This window comes from Petaurus breviceps, unplaced genomic scaffold (assembly GCF_028583685.1).
Source record: "Petaurus breviceps papuanus isolate PSGF00001 unplaced genomic scaffold, PetGlider_PUasm1.0 175, whole genome shotgun sequence".
Lineage (NCBI taxonomy): Eukaryota > Metazoa > Chordata > Mammalia > Diprotodontia > Petauridae > Petaurus > Petaurus breviceps.
Window position 1 is genome coordinate 29,208,720 of NW_027185764.1, and position 18,306 is coordinate 29,227,025.

An 18,306-nucleotide genomic window follows, 5' to 3' on the forward strand; every position below is an offset into this window, starting at 1 on the left:
AGAACTGTTTGTTTTGAAGCAGCAGAAAGTTTTCTTTCTCCAACCTGATGACCCTTACTCCATTTTACATGTGAAACCACAATCAGTGTTATTAAACAAGAGTGCACAGAAATACAATGTATACAGTACAGACACTCCCTGAATCCAGTCTGTGTGGTCTCAGGAACTTCAGCCCTCACATACCCTCCTCTTTCATAGTTAACAGTGAGCCTGCCACTCTGGGCTAGGGGCAATTTTCATCTGATGCAATGGGTGGGTTCCAGGAAAACTTGACAGGGATCTTGACATTTCCTTTCTCATGGTAATTGGGGATGTTTCTTCTTATCAGCCTTTCTTCTGGTGAGAACTGTGCAGAGATTAATTAGGACCCTCATTGTGGAATGACTGTCACCCAGAAAACCCGGACTAGCAATTAGTCCAACGAGAATGGCTGTCTGAGGCAAGCTTACAGACTGCTGGGTTATTAATTAATTAATTTTGCTCAGAGAAAAGTACAGGGAAATACAGAGCAAATCTTTCCACTGGGCAAGGTGGCCATTTTTGCCTTCGGGTGGCTCCTGATGTAAAAGCAAACATGACATATGAAGAAAAAAGCAAAATGTAGCTCACTGGTTGAAAGTCTTCCAAAGATAAGATTAAAAATCATCAAGGTATGAATTCGGCCTTACTTTACTGATTTCCTCCACAGCTACCTATGGTTTTCCCACTTGGGTAGGCTACATGATACTCCTGGGCAGACATTTCCTGATTCTGGACTCTTCCCTCATCCCTCCGGCATCAACAGTATATGGCACCCAAATGGACTTTTTTACACAGAATCCTTTTCTCATGGACTGAGGAGTAATGGGGGGTGGGGGTGGGGTAGGGAGGGGAGGAACTGGCCACAGTGTTTCCTCTCCTTTTGATGGAGAGAAGAAATGTTCAACAGAAAAGTAGGAAAGCATAGCCATATTCCCTGGGTCACAAAGACATTTCTGCTACCAAAAAAAAAAATTGTTATCTAGAGTTTAAGCTGTTTCCTTCATGTGTCCCATCCTTAGCATCTAACAAAGTTCCCAGCACAAAGTGGACACTGAGTAAATCCTTATTGATTCACTAATCTATTGATCACGGTAGCTCATATGGTTCCAGGAAGAAACATAAGCCAACAAAGGGAAAAGAATGAAAGTGGGGGATGGTATCATGGGGAAAAGCAGTTATGGCTCCTATAAAGCTAAAGCCGGGTCAGCAGAATTACAGAAATATCTGAGAGATCCGGATTCCATTTGGATCTTTGCCTCCTGTCATCATTAGGGACCAGAAGGGCATCAGAAGCAGTAAATGTTGAGGTTCTTTGTGAGAGCATGAAAAACAGGTGCCTGATGCCAGGCTGGCAATCAGCTTCATTTCCCCCCTCAACTTGTTTTCGGCAACACACACTAGGCCAGTACAGAACACAGATATGGCCCAATCCAGAGGCAAAGCAAAAGAATAGGAGGGAGGGACCAAAGAAAAGTTCTGATGGTGACAAAAGAAGACTCGAGAAAAATCTTAGCATCTTCTTAAAGAAGCAGGGAGACCCAAAGAATAAGTAAGAAAATTCCATCTAGAGAAAAAAAAAAAGATACTGGATAGGGAAGACAAAGATCAAGTTGAATGTATTTAGAAGATGGTTAGAGGTTTTTAGCCTAGAAAGGAAGAAATTCCAAAGTAGAAAAAATGTTGCATTGTATGAACTAGCAAAAAAGACTTAGAATGAGGGAAAAGCTCCAGAAAAAGAAAATTAAATGAATTCATCAAATAAAAAGGTTCCTTTGTTGCTGTTATAATCTGCAACTGATTTCTAGATCTGGCAACCTATTCCATGACCACTTTGTGTGTTTCAAAGAAAATTAAATTGAATTCACTAATCGAAATGACATAAAAGGAATCGAAACTGAAATAAATAATAAAACCTGCTGTCCAGATTCCTCCTGACACAGCAGTCTTAGAAACAAAGAGAAGTTGGGGGCTTCCCTGAAGCACCCACAGAAACAGATTCTGCTGCACCTTATCAACTAGCTACGTCAGACCCGATGGGAATATAGAGCTATCTCCTTGGTCACATCTTTGGCATGACAGTTTTCAATGCACAACAGACCAATGCCCAAGCCACAAATGCAGTCCATGATCTGGCAAAAGCAGACTTCCTCCAAATGTCATTGAAACAGGCTTCCCGAGCTCTAACCCCCCAACAGGTGATAGAGATGTTCGTCACTTACTCTCTCTTCAGTGACCTCACAGGGATGCTTCCAACGTTGCTACCACACTCTCCAAAATACCCGCATCCTCATCTCTCAGCAACAATAGCCTTGCACGCCATCTCTGGGTCACACCCTCCAGCAGCCGCTTCTGCCCCTGCTTTCCCCAGCTGTTTTCCCTTTCTCAGAAAACCGGCTACAAACCTGACACATAAAACTTGGGCTGATGCTCACCGATCCATAGGATCCTGTTTCTCCTCTGTCTTTGACTTTCAGAGAGGGAACACAAGCGGGTCACGTCACGTGGCAGCTGCTGTTTACCCCTGGCCACTCCAGGGGTGGCTTTCAGAGCTAACCCTACTGGAATTCAACTCACCCGCTGCTTCTCATCCTGCTCACTAGAAACCCTCAGCACCACCACAAAGACCTTCACCTACAATGCCAGGGCTCCTCCTCCAACAAAAGTTTGTTTTGTTTTGTTTTCCTGAAGTTGGAATTGAATGAAGATGAGGGATTAAAGGAAAAACAGAAGAAAGCCTGCAGTTGAGCTCTGGTCACAGCCAGACTGTCTGCTGGCCAAAATTCCTCCACAGGACGATGTAACCAAGGGCTGGGTCCTTGAGGCATCTGGCAATCTCTGAAGCTGGCGGAGTGGCCTCTGAGAGGAACCCCCTCCTTTCTTCCCCCAACACCCACCCAGTGACGCCAGCTCTGCTAGCTGCAGACACTCTTCAGGGCAGGCTGCTGGGGCTCCCAGAAAGCGGAATATTTGGTGTTCCCAGTCTCCAAACTGGGAACGTGGCCAGGTTTACTGAGGGAGGAGGCTGCCACTGCATTTGTAAAGGTCTCATTCAGTTGTTTCAGAACAGAAGTTCCCAAGAAAGAAAAGCAACACGTTTCCATCACTTTTTTTGGACCATTGTGCAAACTCTTCTGAACCTCACAAGAAAACTGTTATGCAGCCCCCATGAATGGCCTGCTTTCCTCAGAGCTCACCAGAGGGACTGGAGAGTGTGGGGTTTGAGAGCTGCTGATTTTCTCACGTATGGCTTTGATACAGAAAAGCACTCAATTGTCCAGATTCTTCCTGGGCAGTCCATGCAACAATCTTATTGCCTTAAGGAGGAGAAATCAGAGCCACTGTATAATAAATAAAAGATGGGATTGGGTGGTGGGGGGCTGAAAGAGGGGAGAAAAAGATACTTGAAAGCAAACTCTACCATTGCCACTGATGATTAAATAGCTATTTATGCTATTCCAAAGATCATTTAAAATTCACATTGAACATTGACCTGTCTATAGCTTTGTAGAGAAATTTTAGGGCATTGCCTGAGTTTCAGGGAAGTTAAGTGATTTCATAATGATCACACAGCTAATAAGCATCAGCAGGTATATCTGAACCTTTCAATTCAGGCACTTCATTCACTAGCCCAAGCTGCTTCTAAACCAAGACTAGTTTTTCAGTCTTAAAACAACAGTATCCTTTCTTCTTCTCAAAAATCTTAAAGATTCAGAAGATCTATATGTCTTCTAGGGGTTAGGCTATTTGGGGGCAGGGAATGGAGGAGAGAAGGGAAGGTTAGTTGTAAGTTATTTTGAAATACTTTAGAGTTGATTTTAAAAAATTCCTTGGATATTTACTATGTATTTCCTCCAAATAGCTCAAAACTCTTAGAAGAATGCTCACACAAAAAACTATGTGTTTTTTTTTTTTAACCAGAAGCAGAGATAGAAAGAAAGGGGGTATAATAAATAAAAGAAGGAGTATGGGGGTGGCCAGGTGGCTCAGCGAGTAAGAGCACCTGCCCCAGTGTCGGGATGACCTGGAGATCGAATCCGGGCTCAGATACTTAGCACCACACCCAGAAATAACTGGCCATGTAACCTTAAGCAAGTTATTTAACCCTAATTACTTAAAAAAAAAAAGGAGTATGCAAAGAAATAGGATTAGAGGAAGGAAAGGGGAAAAGGTATTGTAAAAAAGAGCTGGATCCTTATACACTAGTGGTGCCCATGAAAACTTGGAAAGGTCAACAGCACCCAAGATCTCTTACCATCCAATGACTATGCTAGGGTGTGGATCCCAGTTTCTATCTTCAATCCCCACTGCACACTGCTTATCAAGTCTGTGATCTTAGCTACCAGAACAGATGAATTAAGAATTCTTTTTTTTTTTTTTTTAAAGCAATCGGGGTTAAGTAACTTGCTCAAGGTTACATGGCCAGTTATTTCTGGGTGTGGTGCTGAGTATCTGAGCCCGGATTTGATCCAGGTCATCCCGACACTGGAGCCAGTGCTCTTACTTGCTGAGCCACCTGGCTGCCCCTAAGCAATTGGGGTTAAGTAACTTGCTCAAGGTTACACGGCCAAGTGTTTCTGGGTGGGTGCTAAGTGTCTGAGCCCGGGATTCGATCTCCAGGTCTTCTCAACACTGGAGCCGGTGCTCTTACTTGCTGTGCTACCTGGCCGCCCCTGAATTAAGAATTCTTAACTAGGAGTCAATGAAATTGTAGGTTATTTTTTTTTTTGACACTTTGATTCCTATATATTCTTTTTGTAATCTTTTGTATTTATCTTATTTTATGAATTTAAAAAACATCATTCTAAGAAAGGGGCAACTCAGTGTTGCAGAGGGCCTGAGAAGACTCATCTTCCTGAGTTCAAATCTGGCTTCAGGCACTTACTAGCTTAGCTGTGTGACCCTGGGCAAGTCATTTAATACTGTTTGCCTCAATTTTCTCATCTGTAAGATGAGCTGGAAAAGGAAATGGCAAACCACTCCAGCATCTTTGCCAAAGGAACCCCAAAAGGGGTCACAAAGAGTCAGATGTGGCTGAAAAACAAATGAACAACAGCAATTCTAAGAAAGGTCAGTAGACTTCACCTGATTGCCTAAGGGGTCTAATGACATAGAATCAGTTAAGAAGCCTTGCTTTAAAAGGAGAGACCATGGTGCTGTGCCCATAGCTGATCTGAGAAATATTTACACTCATTCTTCATACATTTTACAAGGTGAGATTAACTGATGTCCCACGGGAATGTGAGAGGTTAAACATGTTCTAGATTCTCTTACACATTTTTTCTTTTTTGCTTTTTGGAGGGGAAAAGGTAGGGCAATTGCAGTTAAGTGACTTGCCCAAGGTCACACAGCTAGTTTTGTGTTAAGTGTCTGAGGCAGAGTTTGAACTCAGGTCCTCCTGACTACGGGGCCAGTGCTCTATTCACTGTGCTACCTAGCCACCCCGATTCTCTTACACATTCATAAGAAATGGCTGAAGCTGTTATGTTTCTCTTGGAGTACTGTTGGGGAGAGGAAGGGCATGGTTGTTAGCTAGAAATATCTGAATAATCGTCATGTGGTAACAAACTAAATTTATTGTGTAGTTCCAAAGCAAAGAACAAGGACCAAAAGGTAGAAGGTAAAAGGAAGTGACTTTTCCAAGGCTTAAAAAGCAACAACAACCAACAGTATTGCAAAGTGGAAATGGGCTATCTTGGATGGACGGAGAGCATAGGTTGAACAATCATCTGTCAAAAACCACTATAGAAGAGATTCCTGAAATCGGTGGGAAGGTGGACTTCTGAGATCCCCTCCAATTCCAAGACTCACCAGGATACTAGGATACACTGACATGCTCAGAATGAAATGGACACGAGAATGTGGCCAGGAAGTGAGGAGGTGGATTCAGACAATCCCCCCACGTTTCTTTCCCCTCTGGGATTCTGTGCCATGTTTTCATCTGTATCCCCATGCCTGCGTTTGTATCTATCTTGTATATGTTGAGAACATAAGCTTCTTAAGGATCAATAATACTTAGCACTTCATGCCTGGATTGCAAAATGACTTTCCTAACTAGTTTCTCTGTGTCTGGTCTCTCCCTCCTTCCTGCATACCAGTGCAAAAGCAATCTTTTGCAAATATCTTTTAAAAAGAAAATCATACTATGCCTTTGATCATTGCTTCTTCACTTATCAAACCCAAACTCCCTTACCTGACCTTCAAGGCCTCTCTACCAATTTGACCTCCCCTGTTATCCATTTCACCAACCCAATTTCTTAATATCATGTTCCCTGTCACTGATCCTAAGAAAATGTGTTTGTTATCCCTTGTACATGATTTGCTCATTCCTGTCTCCCTTACATTAAAAAAAAAAAAGTATTAATGAAATGTTTACTTCAGGTAGAGTACTCTACAAAGTTGATAGAAAAGTTGGTCCTTGCCCTCATGGAGCTTATACTCTAATAGAGGGACAGGGCACATAGATAGGTGATTATCATACACATGATATGAAAGGGGGTAAGAGAGGATCAATTCAGTGGTACAGGGGAAAGTACCAGGCCTGAAGTTAGGAAGATTCATCTCTGAATTCAAATTTGGCAGACACTTACTAGCTGTGTGACCTTGGGCAAGTCACTTAACCTAGTTTGCTTCAGTTTTATCATCTATAGAATGAGCTAGAGAAGGTAACGGCAAACCACTCCAGTGTCTTTGCCAAGAAAACCCCAAAAAGGATCACAAAGAGTAGAACATGACACAAATGATGAACAAAAAGAGAGGATTGAACAAAGCGCTATGTCAAGGTCAAAGGAGGAAAGGCAGGTTTTTGCTTATTCATTGATTCAACCCGGAAATATTTCCTTCTCTTCTGTGTCAATATCCAGGTTTCTCCCTTTTTTCAAAACTGACTTGGGCCAGGAAATCCCTTAATTCACTCCGTTCTTTCACATCATACCCACATTCTGCTTTTAAACCCCACATGTTTGAAACGTCCTTATACTTCTCCTGAGTATGCAGCTTGGCGATCACTAGCTAGGACAAGAGCTCACTGAGAGTAGAACCCAAGGTTTCTTTTCATTTTGAAGCATTTTTCATAAGATCGTTGATTTGGAGTGCACAGGGACCTCAGAGATCATCTCAGGCAGCTAAAGTATAGCAGTGAATAACGTGCTGGATCTGGATTCAGGAAGACTCGAGTTCAAATCTGGATTCAGAAAGTTGCTAGATTTGTGATCCTGGGCAAGTCACTTAAACTCTGTCTGCCTCAATTTCCTTATCTATGTTGTTCAGTCATTTCACAACTATTTGTGACCCCATTTGGGGTTTTCTTGGCAAAGATACTGAAGTGGTTTGCCATTTCCTTCTCCAGCTTATTTTACAGATGGGGAAATTGAGGCAAACAGGGGGAAATTATTTTCTCAGGGTCATATATAGTTAGTACATGTCTGAGGCCAGATCTGAACTTAGGCCTTCCTGACTTCAGGGCCGTGCCCTCATCTATAAAATGGAAATAATAATAGCACCTACCACCCAGGATTATCATGAAGATAAAGTGAGATAATATTTGTAAAATGTTTTGCAAAACACTTTGCAAATCACTAAAGTCCTATATAAAACCTAGCCATTATTATTATCTACTCCAAGCGTTCTTAGCTTCTTGTATCACGGACCCCTTTGGCTATCTGATGAAAACTATGGACTCTTCCTCAGAATAATGTTTTTAAACGCATAAAATAAAATACAAAGGATTACAAAGAAATGAATCCTATCAAAATACAATAATCAAAGTGTTTTTAAAAAGCAAGTTCACAAACCTCAAGTTAAGAACACCTGATCTGATCCAAACTTCTTATTTTATAGACAAGAATACTTAGATCTAGGGAGGTTAAGTGACAAGGTCGCACAGGTCTATTCACTCTAAATGCAACATTAAAGAAGCATGAGCACTAAGGGCATATTCAGCAAACAGTTGGTAAACAAGTCAAGATTCAAACTGAGGCCTTTGGTTTGCAAAGCCCCCCCTATCTGCCCATCCAACTGGTGAGTCTGAAGAGAGAACAACGTTAACTTGCAGTGGCTACCAACTCTCAGAGGCGATGCTTTAAAAATACATGGATCTACATTCCCTTTTTTTTAAAAGATGTTTTAGTGGTAATTTTGTTTTCACATAGCCCTTATTTCCTCCTATATCTTTTTTTCCCCCTCTCAAAAGCCCAACTCATAACTTTTATTAAAGAAGATGAGACCAAAAAGACAATCGGGAAAACCAATCAATTAAAAAAACCAACTATGACATTGTAAGCAATTTTCTACATCCTCTAATCCTATTTCTACAAAGGAAAGAGGGAGAAGGTGGAGAGAGGGGCAACACATATCTTCTTATTTCTCTTTTTGGGGGTCAAACATGGCCCTTACATACATTCCCCGTTTTTTTTTTAAAGCAATTGGGGTTAAGTAACTTGCTCAAGGTTACATGGCCAGGTGTTTCTGGGTGGGTGCTAAGTGTCTGAGCCCAGATTCGATCCCCAGGTCATCCCAACACTGGAGCCGGAGCTCTTACTCGCTGTGCTACCTGGCCGCCCCTCATTCCCTTTTTTTTTTTTTTTTTAACAAAGTAGATCTTAGAGGGGAAATCAACATCAACAAATACAGAATTAAAAAAATTATGCCAGGGGCATTTTTCTGCGTTTTTATTTATTTATTTGTCCATCCATCCATCCATCCATCCATCCATCCATCCATCCATCCATCCATCCATCTATTGTACAGCAATACCAGTCATCTCCAGTCCTCCTAATCTATATCTTGCCACTGGATCCAAATGGCTCCAAAGGAGAAAATAATGCTAGTGGTTTTGCATGGCCCTCCCTCACTTAAATCCAATTCACTTGCATGTCATGGCATCACCTCCCTGATGTCATGGTCTTCTTCTAGACCAAAGGATAAACAATAATTTTGGGGGGTAAAACAAAACAAAAAACAGCAGCAAAGTAAATTACATGAACTAACAATCAACCTCAGGTTACCTACCCATCAGTTTCTAATACCAACTCTCCATTTAAACCAGCAACCCCATATCTTTTCCGCTTATATAAACAAAACATTGAGAGTCATGGAAATTTAGGGCTAGAAAGGGTCCCGAGAGATCACCTCGCCTGATCTTCTCATTTTATAGAGGAGGAAACTTAGCCCCAGAGAGATTAAGTCACTTGCCTAAGGTCACACAGCTAGTTAGTGGCAGTCGGCAGAGCTATAACCTAGGTGTCTGGAATCCATACAGTAATTCTATTTCCATTACATCTTCCATCCCAGCTGCCTCTTCAAGCATGATGTTGTTTGTCTGGGGAGAGAGGGAGTTGGTGGCCGAGGGGAGGGGAGGAGAAGGAGGGAAAGAGAGGAGGGGTGTGTGTATGTGTGTCAGACGGCTGAGTCAGCAGAGTTCTCTAATGAATCTTCTGTTCTTCTGGAGAACAGAAAGTGAACTGTTAGCAGCTAGAGTCCCCCACAAAAATCCTCTCTCTCCTTTTTTAATTAACTTTGAGGCACTGGGAATGCTACAATCCTCAGTCTATCTGGGGTATTCTTCCTGGGCCCCCTTCTCAGAGGGCATCAGTGAGGAAACTGCACCCCCCCCAAAGCAAAGCACACAATGGTTTCCTCCTTTTGGGGGGGGGGTCACATCCCACCCCAAATGAAATATTTGTAGAGTGCTTAGTAGAGCAACAGCACACAATAGGTACTACAGAAATATTTATTGCCTTTTCCCCTTCATGATTCCCTTTTAAAAAGGGGGGAGATAGAAGAAAAAGACCTCAAAAACTCCTGCTCACTTGGCCCCAAGAGTCACGTCTGAGAAGCAGACAGTAGCAACACGCCAGTGTCCAGAACATTTATTTCCATGTTGTCCACATTTGGAGCAGGGGGTGAGGTCATTCAGAATGGGAGCCCATGCCGCTAAAGATGAACAAAAGGCTCCATTTTGTTCTGCATGGTACGTATTTACCCACTGCCTATTGATTAATACAGGAGATCAGAGCAGACCCTGGGAACAAAATCTCGACCAAGCTCCTGGCCGTCACAAATAAACCTTTCTGCTGGAGAACAGAGCCAGCATCCCGGCTGCCAGAACTCCAAAGCCCTGTTTCACTGGATCTGTAGGGGCTCAATGAAAATACACAAAGGTATTGGAAGACGGCACTGAGGCTCTCATAATGAGGCCAGGAGGTGGCCAAAGCATGGTCTAGAGTGCAGAAAATCAATAGACACAGGACTGGGAAATAGCTCCCTGAGCCTGTCTCCCGGGGGGACATGGGGGGTAGCAATGGGAGAGGGACCCTCTGATGACTCGTTCTCTGATTTCCCAGAGAGTCCAACACATCAGACCAAACTGGGCCTCCTCTTTATATGCCTCTGCGCTTGTTATTATTGGAAAGCTTTGCTTCAGGCTCAGAAAACTACATTTCATATAATCAAAGACTCTCCTAAGTGGAGAATCTTGGAGTTGGAGGGGACACCAGAAGGCTTCTGTCAGTCCAAAAGAAACACAAGAACACTGGATCCATGATGAGCAGGGAAAGCACACTGTCCTTGCTGTCTGGAGCCTTGGGTCTGAGACTGAGCCTCACTTCTTGTTTGCTTTATGAGCCCAAGTAAGGCACTTTATAATCTCTAGATCTTAGTTTTCTCATCTGTAAAAGGGCAGAGAGACAGTGTGTTGTGGATAGAGAGCTGGCCTCAAAGCCAGGTACCACCCGGGTTCAAATCTTCCCACTGCCTGGCTATCAGCTCCTGTGAAGGCCTCTTGGCCATTAAGTAAGTATATCCCAAGCAACTATAAGTTGGTGAAGGGAGTATATTCATGAAGGAGCTCCCTACACAGATGAAATCAGAAAATCCAGACCCTCCCCCCCCCAAAAAAAAAGTACCAGCAACCTCTATGAGATTGTCATTAAGACTGAAGGAAGTCTGTAAAAACACTTCCCAACCTTGAAATGTTAGTTAAGTGTAGGATGTTTTTTTTGCTGCTAAATATAGATCGAAGAATGGGTCAACTCAACAAAAATATTTACTAAACACTCACTATGTGTGGGGCACTAGGCTTGGAGTCAGGAAGACCCGAGTTCAAATCTAGCCTCAAGACTCTTCCTGGCCATTTAACCCTGGCCCAGATGCTTCTATCTGCCTCAGTTTCCTCAACTGCAAAATGGGGATAATAATAGTACCCACCTATCTCCCAGGGTTGTGAGAATACAATGAGATAGTATTTGTAAAACCCTTAGCACAGTGCCTAGCACACAGTAGGTGCTTAATAAATATTTATTCCCTTCCTTTTCCTTTCCCTTCCCTCACCCCCTACAAAAAAGTAAGGGTCTGTTTGAGATTAAGAGGACGTTCATTGTGGGGAGGGGAGGGGGGAGAAAAGATATCTGGATGTTGTTTTGAAGGTAAAGTTGGTGGAGGTGGTTATCTTGAATATTTCCTTTTCTATTAAAGAGCTCGGTGATGCTGAGACTGATGTACCATCGCATTTTTCTCTTCTTGATTCTCCCCTTTAAAATATAATTCTTTTAGCTGCAAGATACCATCTAGTTGGATTTTCCCTTTTGTAGATGAGAAACACATATCCTGTATTCCTCCGTCACACCCTCTCTTTTGTCCTAGAAAATACTCCAGTGTCCTACAGTATCCCCATGGTAGCTTGGATTCTGAACCATTGCCTATTTAGGTTCCAGTTTTCTCATTTTTCTAATTTCAGTTATCATTAAATTAAAAACAATGATAACCACAAAACAACCTCTGTTTCTTCATCTGCAAAATGGGAATAATACTAATAATAGTTACCTCCCTTCCCCGAGTTGTTTTAAAAGACAATGCTTTTAATAAACCTCCAAGCACTGTTTAAATGTCAGCTATTATTAACATATTATTATGAATGCCATTTATTATTAAATTTCCCCCCAATTTTCCTTGGAAATATTTTGTTTCTATCAGGAAGAAATGAAGATTTCTCTGTTTTTGTCTCTGCTTATCTCCTATTCTATTTTCTTATGCCTTTCTACATATCATTTTACCTTTCTGATAAGATTTTTTTCCCCGTATACAAGAGAATGAGTCAAAATCCACTACCATGAACTCAAGACTTTAAAAATGTTGGTGACAGCGGTAGTGGTGATGGTGGTATGTGTCCATGTATGTTTGTGTGTATTAGAATTTAGTTGGATTAAATACTAACTGAAAAAAAATGGACTAGAACTTGGATATTTTTTGTTTTTCAGAGATTTTAGGTGTAATGGAATCTGATCTGTATCTACTTATTCTCCAGGTCTTCTTGAAGTTCTACAGACTTTACTTACTGCAGACATTTTCTTACTAAGTCATAAACATAGAGCTGGAAGAATCCTAGAGGGCATAAAGGGAAACTGAGACCTAGGGAGATGAGATGATTTGTCTAATGTCACACAGAATGGGTATGATAGAGCCAATATTTAAACACAGGTCTTCAGATTCCAAATCCAATGTCCTTTCTGCTATACTACCTCCCCCTCTGTTACATGTGGGATCTTAGGGCTTGTCTAGTCCAGTGGTGGGGAACCCACATGTGGCTCTTTAGGTCCTCAAGTTCTATGAAGTTTAGATTCAAAGAGCCACACCTGAGATCTGGAGTGTCGCCTGTGACCTTGAGGCTGCAGGTTCCCCACTCCTGGTCTAGGACAAGCCCTTCATTGAACACAGAAGAAAACTGAAAAGATCTAGAACAAGTTCACAGCCTTTGGTGTATCCCAGCAATATGGTGAAGCCTACACTTGAACCCCTTCTTAGAATAATGCTTTTAAATGCATAAAATAAAATACAAAGGACCACAAAGGAAACCAATTATACTGAAATGTAGTTATCCAAATATATTTGGGGGGCTACTAAACCTTACATAATGATCTGCTGACTTACACAACTACATATTAACATTATCTATGTTCTACTGTGTTTTTATTATTTCCAAATTATATACATTTTAATCTGATTCTCAGTTGCACTTGGGAGTGCTGTGGACCACAGTGTTGCCTGTGTTTGACACCTCTGATGCTGAAGAGGGATTACATTTGTGTCTGTCAGTCCCAGAGGACACTCGCCACTACAGGTTTCTAAGTGGTGGACGTACCATGGCTTGTGTGAGGATGTTTTAGAGGGTTCTTCTTAATCAGCTATCCATTGGTCTAAGACTTCAATGGTCCATTTTAGCTTCGATGTTCTGTGATCATGCACCTTGACAAGGCATCTCCTCATCTTACTAAACCAGCGGTTCTTAACTGAGAGAAATGATTATTTCTCTCTTATATTAACAATCAATTATTGAATTAGGACCAAGATGTGTTCATTAGTTTCTAGGTTGTTTAGTCTCTGAAGGACATTGCTGAAAAATGAGATTGTTCACATCCTTGGGGTACATGCCTTTCCATCCTGGATGGGAAACCTCACCCAACTAGAGAACCTTACAAAGAATTTATTCTAATCTGGATGAAACCTGGCCCATTATGTTCTGGCTGGAGAGTCAAAGTCATATGCCCCAGGCCATCACTAGAATGGGTTCATCTGTCATGATAATAGCCATTCTCTCTCTCTTTATTTGTTAACCAATCAGAGTCAATTGCTACCCTCAGGAACACCCACTTCTCCAATAGCATATAAGCATTGACTGGGTTCTATCAGGGGTCTTTGGCATTTGAGAGTATCACTGACCCCTAATTTATTCATTGTTAGCATGATTAATAAAATGAATATTACCCAGAAACTATATCCCTTGAATTTTTAATATGCCACATAACCTATGGCCTTGGTTTAAAAAACAATTTTTTGATAGTTTTATTTCAATGTAATTGGTTCCCTTTGTAATCATATGTAATTTTTTCGTATTTAAATTTTTTTGGAGGGGGGAGGGTTTGAATATAATGAGATTAATTATTCTGAGAAGGGATCCTTAGGTGTCACCAGATTCCAAAGGGAGCCATGACACCCAAAAGATGAAGAAATCTTGTGTTAAAAGAATTCATGAGGAGAGAGACTGACAAGAGTGAGCCTGGGCTCTCAAAGGCTGGCCTAATTCCCTGTTATTAGTTTTCATTTGCATTTCACATTCCATTAGTGTCAGCATTTCACTTTGCTATCAATGAGGTCCTATGGTAAGATAAAACACAAGGTGAAAAGGTGTGGAAATCTTTTGAATAATAATGGTTCACATTTGCAAAATGCTTTACATATATTATTTCATTTGAGCCTCACAACAAATTTATGGGGATTGTTGCTAAATCACCCCTACTTTATAGATGAGGAAACTGAGGCATAGAGAGGTTAAATGGCTCCCCAGGATCACACAGTTACTAAATGTTTGACACAACATTAGGACAAAACTCTTTCTGCCTTACACAATCAAAGATCTACAGCTGGGAGGGAACTAATAAGCCATCTCATCCAACCTCATCAAATCTGAGGAACTGAGGCCCATGATAGGGACTCTAAGTGTTTGTTAAATGGAAATGACTAAAAAGTGAGTTAAATTATTATGAGGGTCATTCCTGCTAAGCTTCTTGTTGAGAATTTTGATGTTAATAGTTACGGAATATTGTTAGATTTAAAATTATGGATAATACAATTTTAGAATATGTCCTGATTCTCACTAAGACTGGTAGGTATTTTTTAAAGAATAATGTCTATTATATATCTTTCAGTATTGCCTCATTCATCGTCTGGAAAACCCAGCCTTCCTTAATGGAGAACAAGCTACAGCTGGATGTGGCTGCCAGCAGACACCTGTGTCCCTTCGCTCGCTCTCCCTTCAAGTCTAACACTGACCACTACACGGCCCCTCGTCATCTTACAAACCCCCTTCATCCTTCTTCCTCCCCTCATCACTCCTTTTATCTTCTTCCACCTTCCCTATCCTCTTTCCTTTATCTCCCCTCTAATGCCTGAAAGGCAAAAGATTCCTAAAGGAAGGGAATACATTTCGCCTCTGTTTTCTATTCCTCTGCCTTATGCCATGACTGACTCTAAGGGAAAAAAAAAAAACCACTAGCAGAGATGGTGCCAGTTAGGACTGATTCTCCCCAGACTGAAACACAGATACATTAGGAAAGAGCAGCAGCATTCCTTTTGGTAGCAGCTAAGGAGGCGAAGATGGAGAAAGAGGTTGTTTGTCCAAAGATATGCCAATATCTCAGATAAAGTCATCACCCCTAGAAAGGGGGCCAACTTCAGAGAAGTGTCAATTCTAGATGAGATAAAAGTGTTAGTCTATTAGCAGGACAGCAAATAGGAGGCAGCTAGGTGGGGCAATGGAGAGAGCACCGGCCCTGGAGTCAGGAGGGCCTTAGTTCAAATATGACCTCTGACACTTACTGGCTGTGTGACCCTGGGCAAGTCACTTAACCCTGTTTGCCTCAGTTTCCTCATCTGTAAAATGAACTGGAGAGGGAAATGGCAAACCACTCCACTATCTCTGCCAAGAAAACCCCCAGTGGGGTCACCAGGAGTCAGACATGACTGAAACGACACAACAATTAGCAGGAAGGACCAGTGTCTTGAATGGACGCCCAGTGTTCTGAGTAAATCAGCTGCAGAAAAGAACAAGTTTGACAGGCAGCAAAATGCTGAATTTAGTCAGAAGTCCTGGGTTTGAATTCTGGCTCTGCTATTTACTACCTGTGACCCTGGGCAAGTCACTTCATTCTCTAGATCTGACTTCCCTGTCCATAAAATAAAGGGATTAGCCTAGAAGCCTTTGAGGTCCTTTCTACTTCTCAATCTGTTTCCCTATTTTCCTTTTTATCCTGGACCAACAGATGACCAGAGAGGCCTCCTTTGACCTATATTAGCAGAGTAGCCTTTAAGAAAACCACCCCTTCTTGTAGACTTTGGCAAAAAGTACAGGATTTCTTATATCGACTTTAAAGTACAGAAGAAAAAAGTCACATAATTTTTGAGCAGAAAAGGGCCTTAAAGATCATCTCTCCAACTCATCCATTTTACTGATAGAAAAACTGGCCTCAAAAGGTAAGTAGGCTGCTCTGAAGTTGCAGGAAAAATTACTAATGGAGCCAAGATTCAAAACCCTTAAGTCTGTTGACTCGAAATTGGTGCCTACATCAGTCACACAAACTGAATATTTAATTGTCTCCCTTTGGCCCAGAACTCAGATGCCCCTTTCCCTTAATAAGCCCTTCCTTTTCCTTTCCCTCCTCCTTCCTAGTAGATCCTTAAATCCCAGGAAGTATTTAAACAACATAGAAACTGGCATTTCAAACTGAGCTGAGGCTCCATAAAATTTAAATGACCTTATCCCAAGGCTAAACAGGCATCCTGAATAATGCAGTACAGTACACAGAGTACTTCCCCTGGCCCTCCACATTAGCTGTCAATTCTGATTTAACACTTTTCTCTGGGTCTTGACCTTCTCCACTGGCAGGAGCTCCCACACCTGCCCATCCAGCCTCATCTACCCAGAAGCTATTTTTCAGGCACCTGTGGTTAACTGTTAGATGGTTTTATTCATATGACTGCCACATATAATAAAATCCAGTTCACAGGCATTTCCTATAGTTTTTTCTTGAGAATCATAGAACTATAGTATTTTCAAACTCTGTGACCCAAGAGAGCATATAACCCAGGGGCTCTTAACTGGAATCCATGAACTTGGTTTTCACCACAGAGATAGATACACACACACACACACACACACACACACACACACACACAGTTAAAGAATCCCTGGCCAAACCCAATTCTATTATTTTATGAGGTTTCTAGCAGGACAAATTTTCACTGGTTGGTTATGAAAATCTCAGGATCTGAGACAGAAATATGCATAACTAAAACTCCAAGGCCATCTTGATACTAGGGTCCAAAATTTTGATCTCAATTTTATAACTGGATGGTGTAATGGAAAAAGTACTAGAGAGTTTAAAGACCCATAGTCAAAGTCCAGGTCTATGATCAGCTATGTGACCTTGAAAGGGATATTATGGAGTTGGCAAGTCAAGCAACCTCTCTTTACTTCTTTCTTATCTCAATCAATCAATAAACATTGATTAAGCATACATTACGTGCCAGGCTCTATGCTAAGCACTGAGGCTACAAAAGAGTCAAACAACAGTCCCTGACCTCAAGGAGCTTACAAGCTAATGGGGCAGACAGCATGCAAACAAGCAAGCTTTATACAAGACAAGTGGGAGATAATTAGCAGAGAAATCACTGGAAGTCAGAGGGGCTGGGGAAGCCTTCCCGTACAGAGTGAGATTTTTATTGGCACTTAAAGGGAGCCAGGGAGGTCAGTAGTTGGAGTGGAGGATGGAGAACATTCCAGGGGTGGAAGGGAGCAGGAGCAGAGAGAGGGAGTTTCTTGTTAGTAAAACAACCAGGAAGCCAGTGTCCCTGGATTAAAGAGTACACCCTGGGGAGTAAGGTTTAAGAAAACTGAAAAGGTAGGAGGGGGTTGGGTCAGGGATGAGGAACCTATGTTCATCCATAGCCATAAAAGCACTTTGTAACCCTAAAGGCTATGTAAATGCGTTTTTTAAAAAAAATCTTTTAATTTTATTTATTTTTAATTTTTGGAACAAAAGAAGCATTTCTATAACAGTATAATAAAAAAAAAGATGATCACACATGAAACTGCAAATCTATTATGTACAACTTGCTATTCCTTTTAAATATATAATAAAGCTATCATGTAAATGTCTTTTTTTCTTTCCCCCCATTGCTATCATTAGTCACGTATATATGTGTAAAATCATTCTATACATACTTTTTATAATTCTTATAATGAATATGTCACTAATGACAAGTATTAATGACAATGGGCTCCCTGCCTTACTGAAAGGGTAGTGAAAGGAGGTTGATTAAGATTTGTGGAAACTTTCAAAAGCATTAAATACATTCAATCAATGCATTTGCAGGGGAACTATTATATATTAGCAAAAAGTGCTCTGACCAGAGATTCAGATGAAATACTGCTCTAGGAAGCCAAACCCCATTGCTGTTTGTCACACTTAAAATGAACCCGGCTCCCACTCCTGCCCCCAAGTCACAGGGCAAAATAAGCCTCTCTAAAATTTGACAGCTAAAAAGGGAGCTAAATCTGCTTAATGTAGCCTATAGGGCACGTTCTCAACTGGTTATGCTCAGGAGCCATTTTGACAGAATAAGTACACTAAGTCAATTTATCTCCACCAGAAGGCATATCCCTGGAGAGAGGGGGTGGAGCAGAGCCAGCCAACAGACCAACTCTTCTGCATTTAGGTCTAGCCCAGGGGTGGGGAA

The 18,306-nt window shown here is 41.5% G+C and overlaps 1 protein-coding gene across 4 annotated transcripts in view; it reads right to left on the minus strand.

Annotated features, from left to right (window-relative positions):
- Positions 1 to 18,306, minus strand: part of MAP1B (microtubule associated protein 1B) — a 123,727-nt gene that overhangs the window by 29,056 nt on the left and 76,365 nt on the right. The window contains exon 1 of one of the 4 annotated variants that reach the window (XM_069084987.1): positions 2,596 to 2,966. The exons of 1 other annotated variant lie outside the window; for it this stretch is intronic. The gene's annotated coding sequence lies outside the window, so the exon portion shown is untranslated. 2 more of the 4 variants (XM_069084988.1, XM_069084986.1) reach the window with 2 other exon arrangements.